Genomic DNA, 20,108 nt, shown 5'->3' with positions numbered 1-20,108 from the left:
GTATCCCTCTCAGGAAGACCCTTCTCTGGACCAGATTTGTGGGCCCAGCTTTGGGGGGTTCTTTATTTGGCTGTGTGGTAGTCAATAAAGTTTAGTTTTAGTTAGTAAAATCAATAAAGTTTAGTTTTAGTTTAGTTTAGTTAGTTTAGTTTAGGCTGTGTGCTTCTCCTTTTGTCTCCATCCTGTCTGCGCATGTTTTTCTTCATGATGGATAGTTACCAACTAGCCCAACATCTCTTCCTTCTTACAAAGTACCACGTATAATGTGCACAGCCCTGTAGCATGCTGGAGGGTATCAGAGGCCAAATTCCGCCGTATAACACATGCGTTATACACGGAAATTGTGGTATTGACCTTTACATATTCATGCGTGTCTTGCTAGTACGTAATACCCCTATCACATGGCAAATTGAATGACATTCGTTTTGTGTCACACGTTCAAACCGAATGGCAATATATGTGAATGGCATTCGTCCAGCGAATGAGTTCGAGAAACACATTTGCTTTTCCCTCTTGCACCTGCTGCATACCCTCGTCACAAGAGAGGTAGCAAAAACAACAGTGATAAACCATTGCGAAAAATTAAACACAAATTAAAAATTGTACTCCAGTATGCTGTCTCAAATTTCATAACTTTTGACATCAGACAAGGAAGGCTTAACACTTTTTTCAGAGAATAACCCTCGTTCCAGTTGCCATGTTGCTAAGCGTGGTCTAGATAGGCTTCTTACTTGCCTTAGATTGTGAGATTTGGCAACCTGAACGTCGTCCAAAACGCAACAATTTTGTGCAATAATCTATGTTTTGTTAACTTCGAGAAAAATAATCTTAATTATAGACAATTATAGTGACGTCATTTGCCGATGACATTCTTCTTCTTCGTGCAGATCGATGCAGTACAAACTAATGACATTTGGTACAAATGCCATTCAATTTGCCACGTGACGGGTATAAGAGTGTCTGACTGAGTTGTAAGTTACCAACTGACATTTCCATTGGCAATATTTTCAGTGTGGTCAATCTGTTAGTAGAACAAGTTCATTACGGTGAAATACTAGTACAGTTGAGCCCGTTTATTACGATCCTCGATATAAGAATAGCCCTGCTTTACAATCAAACTGTTGGTTCCATTGAAGCTGCGTGTCACCACTGAAATGTGTCAACAAATTATACGTGAATGAGGCGTGCTCTAATGGACAATGCAATTCTCATAGTAAGAACGATGATGTCTGACACATCGCTCAAACTGTAGGCCTATGCTCTTTCCACCTATGGCCCTCTGGTGACACTCAAACATCATAAGATGACGAAACTCACAATACTTCCCCGCCTTAACTGAAACATAACCCGAACCAAAACAGGAAGAGAAGCTCTGTCAGTCTAGAGCTAGATAAAATGGTTTTGTGCTATCAATAAATGTGCACATTCAGCTGCGTTCTACTTTGTTCGTGTGATACTGACCAGCGAGTTTGTGAGGGTTCATGTAGAGCGATACTCTGATATGACAATTGGATTTCGCGTTCCCATCAATATCATTATAACGGGCTAGACTGTAGTTCATAAAATGTATGACTGAAACAATGCAAAATTGTTTTTGATATCCCCCAATGATAACTACATGTCTTCATGCAGTATTTTACTTGCCTTACGTGATCGTGTCTCGTCTTTTTCAGTACATCGCAAGGGCCAGTGCAGCACGGACTATTGGTGGTTGTGCAGTGCGGTGTGGTGTGGATGACAGCTGAAACTTTTTTATGAGGAACATTGTGGCACATCACCGTGGCTGGATACTGTACACGTGTTTTGTGCAACTTATGCATCATGTGAAATTCACATAGAAATCTTATCAGAGAATGGAAACATTCATCAGGTAAGTGCAACAGCCTACCATGCCTCGTGTTCTGGCAAACACTGTTATGAAGATAGACCATAAGTGAAGACCCTCACTTTCTGTGGTGGAAAATTTAATTCAGTGACTTAAAAATCTGCGTCTCGCTGCAAGTAAAAAAACGTCAATTCTGCTGCATTGTTACAACTGCACCAACTCTCCTCTGTTAGTCATTAAAAGGGTCTCGCAGAAGAAAGAAATGGTTTATTCGTTGATTCACATTAACTACAAATTGAGGTAGCTGCTGAAACTTAGCATGAGCAAGTGCTTTGAACTTTCATCCATTACATTCTGCCGCTTCTTTGTGACAGTGTCCCCGTAACGGCTGTTCAGCATCAGCTGAATTAATAGGCACTGACAGGTGCCAAAGTGAGGTTGCAGTTAGCAATGGGGTAATTTCTTTCATTTCCACCCAGAAGGCCAGAATGTCAAAATCTTTGCTCTGGGCTTCCTTGGACAGGAAAGATGAAAGTGACCTGTCATCTGCTTTGAGACCACCAGCAGTCTTTAAGTACAACTGCCATTCTGCAGACAATGCAGATGACTTTCTCACTAGCCCTGGGATGTCACAGTAATCCTCATGCTCTTGTGGGAGGAATTTGATTTGTAGCGGGTCCAGGCATCGAATGCTCTTGAAAAATTTCCACGTAGGGGACGTCTTGGGATATGACTGTGCTTTCTCTGCTGCCCGTCTCATACCGCACCTGATCTTGTGGGATACAGCGGAGGCCTCACTCTCTGACACTCATACAGGCCGTCACTTTTGTACTGCCGTGCTCTGTGTCGCACAGTCTTCTTTTCAATGTGCGACATCGTAAAGTCAACGGCGCAGTATGCTTCAAACGAATACAACTTCAACCTGTGCGGCTCCAACACACGTTTGCGGCCCTCCTAAATTTTTGTTTCGGGTTACGTTAGGAGAGTTCGAGAAGCATCTGCGTCATGATTGGCTCTAGAGCATCACAATACTTGCGTACCAACAGGTTGATGCTTGCGCGCGACAGCTTTCCGTCAAGTGCAATGGAGCACTTGAGCTTCTTTCTATATACGTGCCAACTAATTCCCCACAGAAGAAAAAAAAACAAAAGGAGGAACAATAATAATTAGAAATAGAGAATTAAAATAAATGTTGCATCGCCATGTGAGGAACAGTGATTGGCAAAAAGTCTTGAAACCTGCATAATTTTACGAGACACTTAACCAAATTCCACAATTCGGCACGAAAAGGGCTATTCTGGGAGAAATGGGGGTTTCTGCGAAATTTCGTGGAATCGTGGAAAGCTAGGGTCTTTAACCATAAGCCAGGAAACATGATGAAATTAAAGGGGTGCTAAAGTGGTTGGTATCTGTGAGTCTCATAGATAGGGTTCCGCATTTTCGATGTTTATTTTTGTGCGGATTCGGCGTATGTTTTTCGATGTTTATTGATTTTCGCGAAATCTGGAGTTTTTCAATGTTTTTCCATGCGTGTACATGGTTTACCCGACAGCCATCGGTGAATAGCAATTACAATGTAATTTCAGTGCTGTGCGTGTCTAAGGCAGCCTTAACAACAACAACCAATGCGATTTGCCACTTTCTTAAGTACCAGTTCTGTAAGTGCTGCAAGAAATGACCGGAAGGCGTTTGCTCACCTTGTTCGTTATGAGGATTCTCCAGATTGACGTGGCCCTGTGATTGCACGTGCTCAGATATCTCAGATATTGCACGTGCTCAGAACCTCTCCCACAGCCCACATTAACTGCCACGCGGCAATACTTGCATACGACAACATCTTCCTTGCTTAAGAGTTGAAAACCTTGATTTTCGCTAACGTAGTCCCAGGCCCTCTTCCCTTTTCTTCCCATCTCGGGTGCTGCGGAAAGACAAGACCACCGTACGTGGAAAGTGGAGGTGTACGTACTGTTCTAACCTCTCCACTAAACAACTAAAGGGCGGTGACCGAGATTCTACTTGACGTCACATCCCTAAAAGGTTCACAAGCACAGTGGGGCACCTACAATGGCAGAAGAATGAGATTCCGACCAGCACACCCGATCCGGGTCAAAAGGATTGACCTTGGAACACTCAGTGTGGTCGCAGGTCACCGAATCATAGCAAATACAAAGAAAAGAGTAATACAGGAAAGCCTGCTTGGCATGTTGGAATCTTAAGCTGGGCATGTGCAGCAATTTATCTGTCATGGTTCCTGGAATGTTCCTCTGTATTCGATGTTTTTCGATTAAAACCGAATGAGGGAAAATTTACCCGGCGTACGTTTTTCTATTAGAACCGAGAACGCAGATTTCTACTCATAGACTACTGGGAGCAGGTATATTCTGTACTCAACGTTCATTATTTTGAATCCGCTCGCAATGCAACGTAGGAAGAGTAACAAGTGCTATTTCCCGATGCGTTCTGATTGTGAGGTGTCTGTAATGATGAATCAATACGTCGTAATGATGAGTGAATACGTTGTAATGACGAAATGTACCAACTGCCACTTCGAGATCGCGTTCGCACGTGCGACTTGGTAGCCCCACCCATGGCTCCACCTACAAGCAACCTTACAGCAATTGGAGAATGTGAGCTTGAATGTAACTGATGTAATCTTTTTTAGCTCCCATTTACCAAAGCTTAGCCGGTTGATTACGAAAAAAAAAAAAAAAATCACCATTATCTTCAACAAATGGTTATTGACATGTTTGTGTGGCATTAGTAAAAGAAATATGATAGATTTAATACATCTAATATTATGCATTATATAAAAACATTAGTAAAAGTACATCTATATAAAAGATAAAAATATTTCTCAGCTGAGCCTGCAGGATCTGAAGCCATGAATCCACGAAGGAAATCGGGAGTCATGTGGCAATGTTCCTGTCACTGAATGGCGTGTACACCAAGAGCTTCTGAAGGTTTCACTCTGGGAATGATGCGGAGCAACTTGGGTTGCTGGAGGTTCCCGGTCCCGGCCGTCCGACAACGTAGATGTTGATAAAAGTTGCCCCGCATGAATGCTGCCTAATTCTGTGCCTCTTACCTTGTTGTGTGGCAGTACAGTTGAACCTCTCAATAACGAACGTCCGTTTAACGAAATCCTCCGTTTAACGAAAAATTTCCGTTGCACGAGCGCGTCCCCATAGACGCCAATGTATTTTTGAGCTCGATTTAACGAAATACGTTCGTTTGGTCACCTCTATTTAACGAAGTCCCCGGGCTCTCCTGCGCGTGTCTTTACCCCTTAACCACAAAGAAAAGGAGGAGAAACTTTCCTTCTCCGTTGGTTTTACGGGAGTTTTCGTTGGTTACTTCGGTTGTCACGTGCTGGGGGCGCGAACGTGCCGACGTGTGCTTCTCCTCTGCCGGTAATCGGTGCGCCGATGCTGTGCGCCGCGCGAGGCTCTCTTCGCACCCGTTTTCGGACAAGAAAACACGCATTGCTGACATTTTTTGCTCACGCCTCGCGAAGTCTTATCTGCTTGTGTTGATGACGACGACAGTACGTTGTGGTTTTGTGCCTTTTCATTACTTTTTTTTTGTTCGCGCCGCTAACGCTGACGGTGGTAAAATGGGCATGATGCCGCTGCCGTTCAAGGTTCCATCGGCGCAGGCGTCTACGCGACATGTACCCATTTCTCGTTCTTTTCGGCGGCGTACTATTGTTCTTTCCGGACGTCATGAGTGAAAGTGAACCAAAGAAACTTCGATACGCGAGCGCGTAGGAAAAAGCAGTCGAGGTTCATCCGGAGTTACGAAGGTAATGAACGCTCAGAGCGACACTGTGCACAAATTACGTGTTACCTAGCATTATGTAATGAATAAAGCTTGATATTTTGTGCCCTTCTTACCTTAGTACCTGTTTCATGACAAATGACGTTTTGCGGAACGCGCGGCGCTGGTAGTGCGGCGGCCATCTTTGTTTAACTTGGCGTGTTCCATTTAACGAATATCTCGATTTAACGAAACAAAGAGTCAGCATTTACAAATTCGTTATATAGAGGTTCAACTGTATAGCGAAACCTTCCGCTACTACAGATGCACCCCGGCGATGTGTGTATCCCTATGCGTCACAGCCAAGTCGGAGCTCCCCTTGCACCGCGTTGATTGGAGAAAGAAATGCGGGAATGGGCAGTTCTCGCAATATGTTTGATTTGATAATTGGATGCTCCGTGGGTGACGTGCCCTTGATGTTTTGCACTGATTCGAAGGAAGGAAAGAGGAACCTCCAAACTGGCACCTTTATTCACGTTTTAATTACAAACAGCGCAACACGTGAATCTCGTTCCTTTTGCATTGTTCTCATGATGATGGAATCTTTTATATCGCGAAGAGATATTTTTGCACTTCAGTGCCCCTTTAAGGCGACGCATCATAGCCGGCACTTCGTCGTCTATAGTCAAGGTCCTTCCAGTTCGGTCGAGTATATAATTTTGGTCTGTTGTGCAATCCTCGTCGTCACTAACCACGGCCCCAGACTTCGCCCAAGTACAGATCAGCATGCCGTGAACTGGGTCTCTGATGTCCCATTCGTCTGGAAGTGACCTTCAGCTCGTGGATCTCGGAGTGAGAGCATTTGATAACAAATTGTCATTGTGAGTGTCATCTTGCCTATCCGTGCAGGGACTTCCAGAAATCTACTCTAGCTTCCTTTCTCGTCCTCGTCGAGGCTTCCCACATCACATGACCTTGTCTCGATTAGCAAAAGGCACACAGCACACTGATTGCAATTCTTCTGGCTTAGCGTACTTCCTTCTGTAATCGGGAACTCTATTTCGCATGCTTCGAGGATAGCGAGGGTCAACAGGCTCTGGCAGGAGGTAGTCGTCATAAATTCGCGCAAGGTACACCACCCTTTTCTCGTTCCGAAAGGCGTCGTCCAGTACCTACAACGAAGAGGCAGTACTGCCGGTTGGTTATACATGGAGTTGGCCGTGGATCTGGTACCAGTAGTGTCACACACAGCGGGGGAACTCTAGAACTTCGAACTACCCGAGAAAAAGTACTTAATTCCTTGAGGGTTGTACTCTACTCTCACTGAGTCCCAAATGTGTGCGCAAAAGAAAGATTGAGGTTTTGGACGGTCGACTGGCGCAGTGTGCACTTCTGGAGAAGTGGGAGCGGAATGAACCGGAGGGCCAAACACAGGTGTAACCTTCATAACACAACAATTTACTTAATCAAAACAATTGTTAGATACTATAGAGGTATTCTATTAAACAACACTATTTGAGTAGGAGTGAAATCGGAACAATAGGCAGAAGGGCAGTTAGACAATGGTCACTGAAGTTTTAAACATATGGAGTTATGGGTTGAGGGTATACATTCGATCTGTCCGAACAGGATTGAAATAGCTTAGCTGTGTCGGCGGTGGAGTCCAGAGTCCGAAGTAATGCGTCTTGGGCGGAGCCAGCTGATGAGGTGATGCTCGGTGTCGGGGATCAGCGCTGACCACACACACAACACTTGGCACACTCGATCCTTGGTGACTGTCCCCAAGTCTGACACTTCGCCAACCCAGTCTCGACACAACCGTTCGCTTGCACTGCTGCTTTTCAACTCCCCCGTTGTCTCAGAAGTTTTCCCGTACTTTTCCTTTTCCCGCGTTTTTGCATTCTGAGAAGCATTCCCATAAAAAAAAAAATATATACATATACGGGCCGCTCGCTAAGAAAGGGAGCATCCCCAAAAACCAATTAACATGAGCGCCATAAACGACACTCTGCGGTTACAGCTCTGTGTTTCCGTTTGCTCTCCGTCCGACTTTCGCAGAGGACAGACCCATAAACGGGCACTGTTAACAAAAGAAAATCCACTTGCTTGGACTGTACGTATCCGTGGACCCCTCTTTTTACTGTGAAGAACACATGAGCTTTATGACAAGTAGACATGCGCGCACTTACACAGACCGCACTTCCTCAGTTCCGGTACGTGACTCTGTCCAGTACGCTTGCTACCGTCCGCCAGTTGGTCCTGATATTTTGCGAATATTCCAGTCACCATACATGGCATGTTTAGTGCAGCACATAACTGAGCATCGGCTCAATATGCCGTTCTACTAGAGAGGACTCCCAAAACTACAGGGGTGGGATCTTCTCAGATGGTTGGTGGAACCTCAGTGTCAGTCACACCCTTTAGTGTGCACATTTTGCACTGCAGTGTTAGTTCACAGCGCAGTCCTTTTCTGCGTTCAGAAGCGACTTCCATGTCCGCAAGTGCACAACTGAATGGGTGATAGATTCCGAGCGCCTTGAAGCTACTGAGCAGATGCATTAGTGAAGACAGATGTAACTAAAGGCCAAAACGTTGACATGTGACTAAAGCCCACAATACTGACACGTAACTAAAGCCCACAATACTGACATGTAACTAAATTCCACAATATTGACATGTAACGAAAACCCAAAATATTGACATGTAACTGAAGGCCAAAACGTTGACATGTAACTAAAGCCCACAATACTGACATGTAAATAAATCCCACAATATTGACATGTAACTAAAACCTGAAATATTGACATGTAACTGAAACCCAAAATATTGACATGTAACTAAAGCCCACAATATTGACATGCAACGAAAGCCCACAATACTGACATGTAACTAAAACCCAAAATATTGACATGTAGCTAAAGCCCAAAATATTCAGTCATCTGAAATACGAACTTCGCTGCTCTCAAAGAGATGTCAAATTGCACAAACAATTGCACATGTGCTTTCATGTATCCATAACGCAGCAAAGATCCCCTGGAAAAACTAATGGTTTCATAGCGTGCGCAAGAAAAAGGCATTTGTTTGAAAGTCCAGTCTCTGTATAATCGTGTCCCTTCGCGTCGATGTCCTCGGTACTGCAACTCGACAAGATGAGATCAGCCCACCTCGGAGTGTGGTCGCGTGCTTGGCGGACGGCGCAGTAGTGGGGGAAGACTTTCGGAACCCTGCCACACTGCTGGATAGAGTAACATGAAGGATTGTAATGCAGGACGAGTGACGAAGGTGTTCCTGGTCACAGCGCAGATGATAAGACAACGGAGTCCGCGAGTTGGCACTGAAGAGTACCACGCTTGTTGGTGCGGACGCGGCACTCTGGGAGGTTACGCCTGAGGACATAGTACCCATTATTGAGCGCAAAACGAGCTGCTGACACGGCGAAACAGCCGGTAAGGAGGGAGTAGAAACAATGTTCAGTTGGTTCAGCAATGGTTTTACAACATGACGTAGATCTGAAGGTAGGAGGTGTAAAAGAAAAACGTCGAGGTCTCCCGGCCAAGTTGGCGGTATGTTTCACGTTTCACACGGTGGTGAAAGGGGTGTGGGAAGCTGGCCGTGGAAAACGGAGAGACAGGAGGAACGGGTCTTGTAGAGGCAAGGGCAGCTGCCATAGCAATGGTCACTGTGTCCAGGGCAGGGGGAACTTCTTTCACGAAGGTGGGCGCGGTTGTGGGCTCCTGGGCTCAGCGGCGGTGTCGCCTTCCGCGCTTAGAGGAGCCGTGGTTCAGGTGGCGACTGGGTGGCGGCCAGGGAAGGAGGAGGAGGTTGGCTCCTGTGGGGTTGTCTTGTAGCCATTGGTTCATGCGCCTTCAACTTGTTTGAGAATCTCCATCCTCTGCTGTGAGGACTGCCCAGCCCTCGGACGTGATCTCGGGCTGGCGGGTATCAGCCGTCTCGTCTTCTTGCCTGGTTGAAGGCGACGAGGGTACTCTGACTGCTGATACCGGATGTCCTGTCTCGGGTTGGACGCCAGGGTGGGTTCTGGCGTCGGATGGTGCTGGTGATGGCGCCGTCTCGCATTGGCGGCGTCTTGGGGTTCTTTATTGTGTCGGCGCGGCCTCAGTTGCCGGTGGATCTGCCTGGCTGTGGTCCTCTGGGGTCACGTGGGTGGGCAGAGGGCTTTCTGTGCTGTGCAACCGCCGTACATCGTAGCGTGAAGCCAGTTGGCACATTTGCGTGGCATCCTCCTCGTGCAGTTCTGATCGCGGTACAACCGGCGCAAACTTTGGAGCACAGTTCACGGTTGCAGTTCTTTGCGAGATGTCCAAAGTTCTGGCATGGAAGCACTGTGTGAGACACCGGGGATCCCGCACACTGTAGGTGTGGAAGCCGAGCGTGATGGTGCCCAGTATTTCGGCGTCCGCTGGGAAGTCCAGGAAGATGGCGTCGGTCTGCTTGGGGTTGGCGCCGTGGCGATTCTGGTCCAACCTGGTGGGAGGGCAGGGAGGGTGCCCATGCTGGACACGTCTGCTCCGCTGTGCGACTGGAGGAGGAAATCATTGACTACAATTCTTCTGTCCTTGCGTTCTTCTTTCTGTAATCTGGATCTCTAATTGACATGCTTCGAGGGTGGCGAGGGTCAACGAGTTCTGGCAGCAGGTAGTCGTTATAAAATCGCTCAAGGTACGCCATCATTTTCTCGTTCCAAAAGGCGTCGTCCCTTTCAATTCGTTCCACAGAGATGTTGCTAGCGCCAGTCCAGACAACAAAGAGGCAGTACTGCCGGTTGGTTACATGGAGTTGGCCCTGGACTTCGTACCAGTAGACGTGTGTGCGCTTGAGTTTGAATCTGCCGTCGTCCTCAGTGCAGTAGGCGATCTTTTTTGCGGGAACGGCTTCGATCGGCGTCATGCCGTACGCGGACGATGGACACTTCACCTCCACCAGGCCGTCATTCGCAATCAGACCATCTGGGCTTGCTGCAAGAAAGCCGCGCACCTTATCTACAAACAGACCACACCTGTTGACTGCCATGCCTTGTTGCTTTTCGAGGTCTGCAATTGCAATGGGGTCATACATTCTGCCACGTCGTAGGGAAGCCGTATCGATATTCTTGTATAAGATATCTTTTATAGCTCCAACACGGCTGGTCGAAGGAAGCATCCTGCATGTCCTTCCAAAGAAAGAGGCTGTAAGACGCTTTCGCCGCTCTTGCTTTCACCGGAGACTTAGCGACTGTTCTACGGTGTGTTCCTGCAGTTGTGCGTGCTCCTCGTCGGACAGCTGAAGAGATTTCTGATACTGCTCGCACGACACCTCAAAGGACGCGGGATCCATGTCAGGCCTCTGCGCTTGCTCTCCGTAATCGACATTTGTGCGCTCGGGTTTTTTACACACAGCTGCACGGTGGGCGCTTTTCGCCTTTTCTTTTACTCATCGTTGAGCCCTGCCTGCTTCACGTGTCTGACGAGTATCCTGAAGCTGCACAGTGTACTTCCCAGGGTGTGTATCGTACATCGCCTTGCGAACTCTATGGTGCAGCCCTTCACGTGAGTTGACAGCAATGGCCGCGGCAAATGCCCGTGTCTCATATGACCGCCGCTGACAGAAATTTATGCGTTTGCCCCCTACGAGTTTGGCGATTATGGAATTAAAATGTTCTGCAGCATTGTTGTCAACATTCATCAGCAGACTATTGAGTTGTCCGCAATACGATTCAGTGTAGCCATGATCTCTGTGTAAAGACCGCACTTCCTGAGTTCCGGTATGTGGTTCGGTCCTGTACGCTTGGTATCGTCGCAGAAATGGGCCGCACATGATCTGTGGTCTCCCTCGTGCGCCCCGCCCACCCGGAGCGCGCCAATGGGAGGACGCGTGGGCGGTGTCGGCTGAGTGCCATCTGGGGCAGAGGTTCGAACGTAGACGGGGACGTGCTTTTGGCGATGCTCCACGCTCCAGGGTGTCCCATTACCTTCCGCTTCCTGGGTCCTCGGGATCTCAGTCCCCTGTTCCAGGTTGGTGGGCTCTGGCACGGCCACTCGATCACTCCGCTGGTGCGGCCTGCCGAATGCTCCCCGACGCCTGTGAAGCCGGTAGTTCGAAATCCGACCGCAACCAATCGGGGGATGGAGCGCTCGCGGGAAGGGCTCACCCGCTCACTTCTGCTTACGTTTTCGCTGCAACAGTAACGATAAATTGTGCTTTTTGTCTGTCCAATTGTGATTTCAAATACCTCAATGTATTAATGAGTGTGGGCAAACGGTTACAGCAACGCCTGCGCGTCGTTTATAGTAACAATTGTTTGCGGCATGAAGAAAGATCCTTATCCCACCTATTTTGATACCGCGTTCGCTGCGCTCGCGCGCCTTGCAGTTTGCTCCCGGTGACAGCAAGGCCGTGGATGTCCGTGGAAGCATTCGCGGTTGTAGTAATTGGTTTTAGCAGCGTACCCTCGCTGGGATGACAAATCCAGTGACACTTTTCAACAGCCGTTCAGGTGATAGCTTCCAAAGCTCGCTGGAGCACTCAGCCGGGACGACGTGAACATGACTATTATCTGTTAAAATATGTCCACACTTTGTGCCGCTCACGGTAAAAATATTGTTTCGTCATGGCACAACATTAGAATCTCTGGGCCTTTTCTTTTTGTTGTTTGCCAACGACGAACATAGAATTCTGATTTTAGAGCCATGGACCCTGAGAGAAAATACATATAATTTATATCAAAGTGCAAGACAATCCAAATGTTGCAAGGTCTGGCATGGAGATCTTTATGTACAAATAGACTGTATTTACAAAGTAGCATTGTGCTCCATGCAGGTGGCAGAAAGAATGCATACTGATCTGTACAAATAGAATATTAAGTGCAGAAAGAGATATTATACACGAAACTCAGGGACAAAGCATGACACAAAAGGATCTCAACACAATCATAGCTGAAGAAACTTCCTTGACAATGGCTTGTGCATGTACCTCACCACCTTCTCGACCGATGCTGTCAGATTGCCAGCCCAGTTCACAAGCAGTGGGCGCAAGAGCTTAGTCAGAAATATACGACACAGTAGGTCAGAGTGGTTGGGCGAATGGTGCGTACACTGCATGGCAGAGCACGATTTCAGGTGAGGAAGGATTACGTCCATAAGATGCGATACAATATGATGTGAACGGCGAACATTGGGGCTCTTCATGGCTTCTTCGACAAATCTGCAGACTACTTTGCATAGCCATACGGTGCTAGGTGATGGATACTTTAGTCCTCCAAGATCAATGTTGTGTAGGAAACTATACATTCTGCTGCTGGAGGGTGGGACCTGCAGCAGATCCTCACATTCACTGCACTTCACCTGCAAAAGTCAGAAATTTCTTTTAGAGGAACACAGGGCATTTTGTCATGCCATGGATAGCTGATGTTTTCCACCAGTTCAGGTGCCACCTACCTTCTCTTCGCAGACTTTAGCAAGGTACCCTGCCAGGTACACAACTGGGGCATCCTCTAGGCGGGTCAGTCCTTCCACACTCCATGCTGTTTGCCCAAAGTCATCAAGGATGGCAAGGACGTCTTCTGGGATTACCAAAGAAGGTTCCCCTCCCCTGACGATGGGGGTCCTCCTGAATGCCACTTTGCTCTCATAGTGTTCGGGAGCGTTCCCAGCTTGTGCAGCCTCCAAAATGCCAACCTAAGCAGTAACAACACTTTTTCGCATGCTATTCTTATCGACATTATTATTCTCGCAACACATACCTTGAGAAGCTTTTCTGCTGTGAATACAGCGGTCCTTGCATCGGCCTTGTCGTTGCCTCCATTGAATTGACGAAAGCAACTGAATAGACTTTCAATGGGGTCGCTGTTGAGGGGCTTTGTCAGGACATACCGAAATCTGCATAACCACCATACAACTGCTTAGTTTCGAGAAGGACATTATAGGACATTCTACGCATAGAATCTCCTACAACAATGCAACAAACACACTTCAGCATATATGCAACCGAATTTAAAACTTCTCACCCAACGGTATTCAGCAGGTAGTTAATAAGGGCAGTCGTCGATGTAGTTGTCATCACGGTGGCTTGGTAGGTTTCTTTGGTGAGGAACTGGCATTTTGACACTAAGCTGGCTGATTTTAGATGATGAAGGTAGTTGAGGAAATCTAGCTCAAGCCAGAGAAGACGGCTGTCTACAGGGTCACTGAACGGCTTCATGGTGGGGTCCAGACAATTCCACCCGCCGATGTTGTGTAGACCGTACCATATCTTCACCGTCTGCATGAATTCAATTGTGGCCCCTGCGTCGTGAAACAAGGGAGCCTTGGAGTGGCAGGTCGGGTTTTCCTTCAGAAACTGAAGTGTTCCTATCACTACTGATGAGAACAGAAGGGTCGCTCGGCTGACCTTCATCTTTTCTATATTTGTCGGGTTCACGTGGCTCCGTGTCAGAAAACGAAGTGGCTTCACCAGCAGATCATGCTGTAATTTATACACTTCAGCGAGGTAAAAACCGCCTTTTATGGCTTCTGTGCCATTGCTCATCTCTCGTTCGAGGAGGTTGTTCCTCAGATTCTTGATGAGGTGGCTTGGGTCAAAGGACAGGAACAAGGGGTCACTTTCACGAAGTGGATGCGGAACCACGTGCTGCAGTGTGCCACATGAGGACATGTTCCTGAACATAGCAGTGTTCGTTTGATGGTTGTCAGTCACTACCCTCACAGCGAAAAAGCCAGCATTCTCAACTGCTCGCATTACTGTAATCACCATTGCCAGCAGCTGCTCATGTTTTAGCGCCCTGCTGAAAAAGTATGCTGCTGGGATGACATATGGCGTGGCTAAACCTCTGAGTACAAAGCATAGTAGTTTGTTCGCCACCAGCGGTGGGCCGTTGACTTTTGCCGCAGCTTCATCTACGAGGCCAAATATACGGTCCACCTGCTTGTCGTAAATGACTTTTTCCATAATTGCCATCTCGTCGATTATAATCGAACGGTAGGCATCCTGTTCCCATTTGAGATTACCATATTCTGCAGATAAACGCTCGGCAACAAGGCTGGTCACACCAGTCTCTCCATTTGAAATCCCAACATATCTCTGGAGTGTGCTCCTGCATGGAAGTCGAACAAGCTTGCACCGTCTCACATGTTCATAACCTCTTCTGGAACATGCCTTCCACAGAACACACTCTCTCAGTATTGCTTCAGGCCATGTTGGTCGTGATTTGAAGAAATTTGAGTTGAAACTTGAGGAAGGCAGCTGGCCTATTGTCCTCGTCCTCTGATGCAAGTTTCAGTGCTGCCTGAACCACTCCATTTTCCTCGTATTGACGCACTTTGAGTCTTGCTTCGTCGCAGGTTTTCTGAAGTTTCTGTAGTGTTGCATTCAACCTTGCAACCTGCATCTTCAGCCTGTGTGTATTCTTCCTGAATTCCTCGCTGAACTCCGTGAGGTCCAACGTGGTCTGGCATTCCCGGTCACTCTTCTGGGCGATATCTTCGTATCCTGTCTTGTGATCGTAGCTGCACTCAGGCTCGGGAACGACAGCGGTCGGCATAGCTGTCCGCGTAACATCGTCTCGAAGAGGGGCTTGCACTTCCATGCGGGTCAGCGGCCTGCGCTCGGACCGCACTGGCGGCTGCATGTACGAAGGGTAGTCCGGAAACTTCGAGGGGACGACGCTCGGGAGCAATTTTCTACGCTTGGGGCCCACCTTGTAGTCATTTTTGTGAAAATGCAGCGAGCAGACCGCGAGCTCGGCGTCCATTGGGTACCCTTGTCGTGGCCATCACGGGATATCCGTTTCAGCCACGCATTGCGAAGTTCTTGCTTGGACGGAAACTCGTGGAAACTAAGCGAAGGGTTGTTTATCGCATTCGATTTGCACAGTGGAACGCAGCAGTTCTTAGGCATCTTCGTTTTAACATCTGTGCCGACACCCCGTTGGTAAACAGCAACGCTCTGCAGACGCGAAACCACAATTAACCAAGGAGAAATCACAATTCACGGCGGAGTGGCGGAGTCACTTGTGGAAATTCCCCGGGAGACCCCACTGAGAAGGAGACAAGGAGAACCCCCACCCCCGCTCGGTCGCTCCGCTTGCGGTGAAATTCGGAAATTTTCTCCTCACGCCTTTTCTTTTATTCTCCTCGCTTTATCGGCAGGCCGTACCAGCGGAGCGATCGAGTGGCCGTGGCTCTGGTATTGTACAGGGTTCGCCAAGATAAACAACAGGGTTTGTAACGTAAATAAAACAAATAAGAACAGTGCTGGGAAGCTGAAGTAGATGTTACAGGGTGTATTATGCAACAAAATTTTATATCGCTACTGTATCAATCACCTATGTATCAATCAGCTATACCTGTGTTTTCAGATCCTTCCGTCAGATGGCGACACAGTCGAACTCGGTGTTGCAGATGATATCGAAACCGTATTAACGCGGTATGAGAAGAGAACAGAAACATCAGAACTTCAACTCGTTTGGGTTTCGGGACGCTTGGTCTCTGTAGCATCAATTGGTTGGCACTGAAAAGGGCCTTTTGCGTTAATGAGGAAAGTCTAAGAAGGCCCGTCGACTTCGACGTGTGCTCCTCGAGTCATGATGCACCTCTTCAGCCTGCGCTGGTACTCGCTCATGACACATTCCCGCATGCCGTCATCAATAGAACGGAAGGCCTGTTCTATCCTTCCCTTCAGTTCCTTCATGGTGCTGATACTTCCATGGTACACTTTATCTTTGACATATCCCCACAAGAAAAAGTCACACGGGGTCAGGTCGGGTGAACGAGCTGGCCACTGCATGTTAGGAGAGCCCCTGCCCATCCACCGCTGTGGAAATGTTCTGTCAAGCCACTGGCGAACTTGTATGCTCCAGTGAGGTGGTGCACCGTCCTGCATAAATATGCACACCTCTTTCTGCATATGCAGGGACACTAGTTCCGTCAAAAATTCTTCTCGTAGCATTGAAAGATAACTCTCGCCCGTTACATTGCCACTGAAGGAGAAGGGGCCTTCCACACCCTGCTTCCAGAGCCTGCCCCACACAACAACCTTTGGGGATTGCAGTGAGCGCTGAAACATCCATCCTGGATTCTGCGGCGACCAGTACCTGCAGTTATGCCAGTTAACGTGTCCGTTCAGGTGGAAGTTTGCCTCATCACTGACTAAGATAAATTCAATGTGTCCTGGGTTATCGGCGATGTGTTGCAATTTGCTTCTGCAGAAATGCGCACGACGGTCAAAGTCATCCTCATGCAGTTCGTGTACAACTTGAACCTTATATGGGAAAAATGAGTGACTTTTGAGGATTCGTCGCACGGTTGTCTCTCCGACTTCAAACAGCCGGGCTGCTCTGGTCGTAGACATCCCTGGATGCCCCTCAAATGCGCCCAGGACAGCGGTGGTCAGCTCGTTCGTGCGCTTGGTGTTTGAATAGTCGTGTTTTTTGTTGGCCACGGAACCTTGTGTGACGCGTTTCACCCATTTTTTAATCGTAGCTATGGAAGCAGGAGGACGGTTGTACACCGCTCGAAATTTACGTTGGACGAGCGTGCCGCTTCTCAACTCCGTGTACCACAGCACGACGTTTGCGTGCTGTTGCGTGGTTAACTGGCGCATGGTGCCCAGTTACAACAAAAACACAAGTGAAAAATAATAAACAATAGTAAATACAGGTACAATGCACAGAAGATTACACAGGAAAGGGATTGGGAAACTAAACAGGGACGTAAAAAGTTGTCGCAGATCGGAAAGCTCGTTGTTGTACTTACAGACGATCGCTGTAGACAGAACAGTCTGCTTCTTATTTTTATGGATTCTGCACTCGTAAGTAATTTTTGGGTTTGTTGTTTTGTTATACGTTGTAATAACATGTTTTATCACCTATGAAACAACTTCACGCAGTAGTAATCTGTATTCAGCTAAACTTGTTCACTCGGTTTCGATATCGTCTGCAACTCCGAGTTTGACCGTGTCGCCATCTGACAGAAGGATCTGAAAACACAGGTATAGCTGATTGATACATAGGAATAGTGTTTTTTTTAATTTCCACGATTTATCCGCAGGGAAATGGGACAAATTACAGTAGCGATATAAAATTTTGTTACATAATACGCCCTCTAACATCTACTTCAGCTTCTCAGCACTGATCTTATTTGTTTTACTTACGTTACAAACCCTGAAGTTTATCTTGGTGAACCCTGTATATCCTGCTCTGTGCTCAGCAGTGGTCTGAAATGCTCCTCCCTCCTTCTGTCTCTCACACTCTGTAGCTTTCTTGCTGCAGTTCTCATGCGGGCTTCTCAGCAGCTGAAGTTCTTCTTCAATAGTTCTTCTCTTCCGGGCCCGATGCTCTAACCTTTGTTCCCATTGTTCTCCTAGTTGGTTTACTTTCATAGCTAGCTGAGCCTGTGTATCCATTACCATTTTGACCAGCTCCCATGGCATAGTGGTTAGGATGATCACTTTCCACACCAAGAGGTGGGAGGTGACACGGGTTCGAATCCTGTCACCGGCCGTGCTGTCCGAGATTTTTGCCTGTGGTTTCCGAAGACTTTCCAGACAAATGTTGGCACAGTTCCCCCTGAAGTTGGCTCAGGATGCATACTAAACCCCCTGTCCTCCCACCCCTTCCTGCTGTCCTCTCTCCATCTGTGTGTGTCTGTACGCCACTCATAGCCGCAGTTGCTTCGCTGAGCTAACGCAAAATTTAAAAGGAAATGCCATTTTGGGGGTTCTTCCTCCAATTCTCTTCTGTCCCGTTGTTCTTGTAGTTTTTTCTTGTAGTACTGTATCTCATTCTTGAAGTTGTCAAAAAAAAAAAGGGGGGGGGGCACAAAATGAGCACATACTCAAGTGCTGTCCTTCAGGAGCCCGAATTTTAGGAACAGAACATTCTCAACAGTGTTCAGTGACAATTGGTTCCTCAAGTATGGTTTTGCAAGAGTGACCAGACTGAGCAGTCCGATTGCAAAATCCGACAGGTTTGGGAACATTCTCTCCCCATTTCTGTTTGTCGTTATGTTTAGCCCAGGATCTCGTCGTGGATGTGTCCCTTTAGTCTATGATGAGAGTCTGCAACAACAAAAACTCAGATTCTATTGTGGAAGCAGAGTCTGCAGGCAGCAGGTTTGAGAATAAGTGCAGAAACATAAGGAAACGTTGTTTTCTCGAGGCTACTGCATTGTAACAGCTCCAGAGATTTCAGCACTAGCACGTATGATGGTAGCTGTTTGAGAACACTTTTAACACAGGCAACTATAGAAAGTCTCAGCATCTTTGGAATGAAGAGATCAGTTTCCCGTCAAGTCCTTCGAGCCCGTGTTTATGCTCTGGTACACGAGAAGTTTTTTAACCAGAAACTGCAAGTCCACCTCGATATTCGTCATACTGACCAAACACGTAGTGCAAGGACAATGCCTTTCACATCCAACTTCATCAACAGCTGCGGACCTCTATGCCATCCTTTTCTTTCTGCAGCACATCGCTGATTTTACCCCATAGGAATGGGCAGTCTTCACTGACTAAAAATCTGCACTGCAAGCTACTGAAAATTCTGGCATACCAAAGTTCTGGCTCACCGTCAACCATAGTGATGGCGACTCCCTTGTCTGGGGATGCCCAGAATCCCAACACGGGTAGGGTAGATCGGGTGATCTTCTCGCCCCGTAAATATCTCTGAGTCTTTTGGACAGAGGAAAATCGGTGACTCCCTCGCCAGAGATATTTTCCCAAAGCTTCTGAGCCCTTGCAGTGTGGTGGGCGCCATGGATGCAGCAACCACAGAAGGGAGGCCGGAGGGTATTAGTGGCAGTTATTGCCGTGGCTATATCCCACATATCTTCCCGTGCCTTGCTTCAAATTTAACAACTCACTTGGGTCTTCTTTCTTTGCAACCGTAGTATATGTAAAGTTCCTCACAAAAACAGTCATGGATCTTTTTAAATCAATTACACATAAGACCCTACTTGTCTCAAACCAGCACAGAACATGCAAACACAGCACGAAAAATAAATCACGTGTCTTCACACAATTTGGCCTTCGTCACACTTGTGCCATAAAGCACAAACACGACCCTAGTGACAGATGTCTTCATGGCTTACCACCTTGTGTACAAAACGGCACAGGCTGGTTCTCCAGTGGGTTCCATTGTTGGAGTTTTGGGGAATGAACAGACCGAGAGTGCCGCGAAGCAGCTCTCGTCTCCGAGACGGACGAGTATTGTACTGCTCTCTCTCAAAACTGACTCTCAAACCATCTTCATTTATGCTGCAGGAATTCCCTTTCCCTCTCCGATAGTGTGATACTCTCTGTGCAAACACACGTGTCATCACCTTTACCAATCAGCAGGGCTTCCCAAATCTCTCTCTCGCTTTGCTTTTTGTAACACCCCTTTACTGTGTGGGAAATATTCCCACGACCCAGGAAAGCTGCCCGCCCAACACGTCCCGCCGGTGAAGGCACACGGGGGCAAACACAATACTATAACTTACACAGCATTTATTTTACTTTCTCCGTCAAGGCTCTCGGCCGAGGACTGCCCAAATGCGAT

At 47.4% G+C, this 20,108-nt stretch overlaps 1 long non-coding RNA gene across 2 annotated transcripts in view; it reads left to right on the top strand.

Annotated features, from left to right (window-relative positions):
- LOC135387314 (uncharacterized) overlaps positions 1–20,108 on the top strand; it is a 250,907-nt gene that overhangs the window by 39,563 nt on the left and 191,236 nt on the right. Inside the window, exon 2 of one of the 2 annotated variants that reach the window (XR_010421041.1) lies at positions 1,674–1,870. This is a non-coding gene — a long non-coding RNA (uncharacterized LOC135387314). Of the gene's footprint in view, positions 1–1,673; positions 2,083–20,108 lie in introns of those variants that run through there. The other variant, XR_010421040.1, reaches the window with a different exon arrangement.

Source organism: Ornithodoros turicata, chromosome 3, assembly GCF_037126465.1.
Source record: "Ornithodoros turicata isolate Travis chromosome 3, ASM3712646v1, whole genome shotgun sequence".
Taxonomy (NCBI): domain Eukaryota; kingdom Metazoa; phylum Arthropoda; class Arachnida; order Ixodida; family Argasidae; genus Ornithodoros; species Ornithodoros turicata.
This window is presented reverse-complemented; position numbering and strand designations above follow the sequence as displayed.